Genomic DNA, 4234 nt, shown 5'->3' on the forward strand with positions numbered 1-4234 from the left:
GGGGGAAGAAAAAAAAAAAAAAAAAAAAAAAAAAAAAATGCTACATTGTTACTAAAATAGTAATTTTCCTGCATATTTCTGTCTGTTATATTCTTTTTATACTCTATAAAATGGTTACATGCATGTCTAGTGGTAGGTTTAAGGGATTTATAAATCCAATTCATTTTTCGAGAAAATGATAAAAGTGCATCTATACAAATATCTTAAGGATATAGAATATTTGTCAATATTTTACATTGTTTAGCTGTGAATACATAATGTTTACAGTTTAAAGGTTTCGTTATGTCCTAATTGTATGTTTCAGCATCAATCAAAACATATTACAAAACTGCTATGTTTTGTGCCTGTAAATGTTATGTACTACATGTAAACAATGAGATCAGGCTGTAAAATAAAATAAAATAAAATAAAATAAAGCATTGAAAAAATAGCATTGATCTGGTTACACTTTATATTTTATAGTCTACTTTCATTCTACTAACTTTAAGTAACTTGCAACTACAGGTCATTTAACTCTCATTAGACTAATAGAGTATTAGTAGACTGTTAGGTTAGCATTATGTTTAGGATTAGGGTTAGTAGAATATGTCGACATGTAGCTACTTGCAAAGTTGCTTATAGTCAGTAGAATGTGTGTTGGGGACAATCAAAATAAAGTCTAAGCAAATATTAAGCAGAAAGTCTAGTAATACTCTAATGACTGCTAGTTGACATGTAGTTGCAAAGTTACTTATAGTTAGTAGAATGTCTAAAGTAGACTTCTTTGTAAACTTTTTTCTTTCATATGAAATCATCAAGAAATAAAGAAAAGGTCTAGAAAAGGTGTAATTTTAACTAATTGAATATACAAAATAAATAGAAATAAAAAAATAAAACTTTTTCATTACATGGACGTATACTTGAACCCAGGCCCCCCTCTTTTGCAGACCCGAGTAACCCCATCAAAAAGCAAAGTCAACATTAATTGAAAAGAAATTAGGAAACCTTGTCAAACCCAGTTAATTTTTTATACTTACTAAATGACAGTGATCACAATAAAACAAGCTGCATTGTTCGCACATCTGCATTTTCCATTTAATCTTTGACTTTCATTGGAGCTGTCTGTAATCCCTCAAACATGACTAATGGGAAACATTAAGTACAAGTTCGGGAACAAGTGGTTTTAATTAAAAGCTGCTTCGTAGAGGCCTTGAATGGCTGGAGTTTTTTATAATTCTTCAGAGGAGCCAGCATGTGTTTTTCCTTTTATTAGCAGTTATGGACATACTCGGTCAGCACAAGGTGTTGCACATTTTCTGCAGAAACTTAAAAGCAAAGCACTGCTATCTAAACCACATTTCTCTTCGACAACGGCTTTCAAGTTTTGGAGAGTGACTAAATAGTGACGAATGACTGAAGGGGAAAGCTGATGTAAATGGTGGTGTAAATGGAATGAAGACGAGTTCAAATAGCCATATTTAGAAAATGCAACGTCTTGTGGGCGAAACGAAATAAATGGTTAAAACATGCTGAGTGGCACATCGGATGGATATGGGAGGAAAAAATAAATAAAACCAAAAAAATCAATTTTACAGCTTCCGACAGAGGAAATAGTTAGGGATCTCCGCTGGAATCTTCATGGGAAACATTCATGACCTTGTGCTGACAGCAGTTTGTTCCACCCACATGTACTGAACTCAAGTTTATAAGAGTTAATGAACACTACTGCCATACCGATTTTCAGTATGAGTGTGTGACACTTTGACCTCACATTTTAAAGCAGGGTAGTCTACTGCATATGGGTGTAATCACACAACCACATCCATTCAGATCATGGCCTATTTACGGCGTGTCATGGCCTTAAAATCCAGCAGAATGCATATGGAAGAGTATCGTCTTTAACTATAATCTCTGGAGACGTCGTTTGATTGTGCTGAATTTGGCTGTGAAACTGTTTTATGTTGATAACTGCATCCTATTTTGTTTTATGTTTAAAATAGATTCAACAAATTATTGTATACATACTTTACCCATATACTCTAAGAGACGTAAAAAAAATACATATTTATATTATAGTACCTATATAGTTAGTATTATTAATACTATCTATCTATCTATCTATCTATCTATCATCTATCTATCTATCTATCTATCTATCTATCTATCTATCTATCTATATCAATCATCCCTGTTTATATCTCATATATATGAGATATATACAGAGATTTTATATGTGTGTGTGTGTGTGTGTGTGTGTGTGTGTGTGTGTGTGTGCGCGCGCGTGCGTTTATGGGTTAGATAGTTCTGGTTAAGTGTGTTTTAGTTGAATTAGGGTCACTGGGCTATTTAAGGGCAAATAACACAAAATATAAATATAGGTATTTATATTTTATTCCTGCACCTCGTGAATTCAGCAATGCAGTGAGATGTATTATTATTAGTAGTAGTAGTAGTATTTAACAACAATATATAATAATGTATATTATTATATTATTATTATTATATTATTTTATACAACATAATAATTCTATAAAAATATACAATGCTGAAAGTATCATGCAATCAAATGTAATTACTTCAATCACATGTTATTTCTTTGAATCATATCAGTCCACTGATGTACGCAGGGTCTTTTCTTCATGCGGGTCATGGCATACTTCAGCCTTTGCTCTGCACTGCTGTCCATATTACGCTTTTGTCCATCTGCCCGGAATCTTCCCCTTGTGTCTGCTTAGAAATGGCGGACAGTGCTGAACGCTCAGTGAGCTCGTCTGCATCTGAAGATGTCTGGAAAAGCCATCGGTCCGAGCCCGTTTTCGGAGTATGTGCTCTGAACTGCCTCCTGGACTTGGCGGTGTCCATGACAGGTCCTCTCCTGGTGAGCTTGCTCCCATGATGAATGGCCACCTTTCTATTCTTTATTGCTCCACTAAATCATACAACTGCCATGTGTTTATAACCCATTTTTGCTGCTTTTTTATCCCCCCTCCGTTTTTTGGAATTAAACTACAGACGTCTTCTTTTTTTCTAATAAGGAACATACAGGTCTAAGAGACTTTTTGCATGAAGTTTGCAGGCTTCTAATTCATATATGCAGATTCTCTTCTACTAGCATCCAATAAGCATGTGCTCACGTTCATGGTTGGGATTGCTGTGGATATTAGAGGACTTCAAAACATGATTGGTCTGAAAAATCTGCAGCTTCATTACTGAAATGCCAGCAAATGGAAAGCACAAAAACCATTAAGTCCCTTCAACTAAAAGTCTTGATGCACTAACTAATAAAGTGAATATTTGGAGTGGTTCCGTTTTGTTGATAATTCAACTGTGCAGCACTTAATGAGTAGATGGTTCAATGCATCATCGTCCTGTATACCACAAAGTAATTCTCATTTTGCACCTCCTGGTCATGTATTTTTATACTCAGATTTTTTCCCATTAGGAAACTGCCCCAGTAATGATACAGTGCATTATTTCAGCTATTGCTGTTGCAGAATTAACTGCGGTCTTTATGAAATATGTAGCATGGACACGACACATCTCTAAAGTGTAATCATACTTCTACTGCCTGATTACCTCTAGCTCTGCTCATTCCAATCATTTTCATAAATCTGAGCTTTATGTATAATTATTTGTGCGTGTGTGTGTGTGTGTGTGTGTGTGTGTGCGCATTATATATATATATATATATATATATATATACACTATGACCCAACAATGACAAAATACATCTAAAGCATTTATTACCTTAGTTATAGATTATTTATTATTTAGTGATTACATATTTATGCATAATTATAAACACAAAAGAAAAAAAACTAAAAATACAAAAGCACACAACAAAGTTACTAACAAGTTATATTTATATTTATAGTTATATTTTTAATGGATCTGAACATAAACTAACAATACAAATTTTCAATCAGTTTTATTAATTAGTGATAACAAAGGTACTTACTATTTTAGTGATAAAGATATTGTTAGTTAATGAATATGATCATATTTCGTATAAATAAATAAATACTCTTTTCTACCCTTTTTTTTTTGCTTTTTTTTTTTTACTGCACATATATACATATATAGTATAATTTATTTAAAAAATGTATATATTAGGGATGCAACGATACCATTTTTTCAGAACCGATCCGATACCAATGACCCCTTTAAATCAATGTAGAATTTCTATACTTCTATGGGTTGACCTGATCATCACTCTTGTGTGTGTTAAACACAGTCTGCTAAATATATATATATA

The 4234-nt window shown here is 33.0% G+C and overlaps 1 long non-coding RNA gene across 1 annotated transcript in view; it reads right to left on the reverse strand.

Moving 5' to 3' along the window:
• LOC107679922 (uncharacterized) overlaps positions 1-4234 on the reverse strand; it is an 18905-nt gene that overhangs the window by 6671 nt on the left and 8000 nt on the right. The gene's annotated exons all lie outside the window — the stretch shown is intronic.

This window comes from Sinocyclocheilus anshuiensis, unplaced genomic scaffold (assembly GCF_001515605.1).
Source record: "Sinocyclocheilus anshuiensis isolate Anshui unplaced genomic scaffold, SAMN03320099.WGS_v1.1 scaffold256, whole genome shotgun sequence".
In the NCBI taxonomy this organism is placed as follows: Eukaryota; Metazoa; Chordata; class Actinopteri; order Cypriniformes; family Cyprinidae; genus Sinocyclocheilus; species Sinocyclocheilus anshuiensis.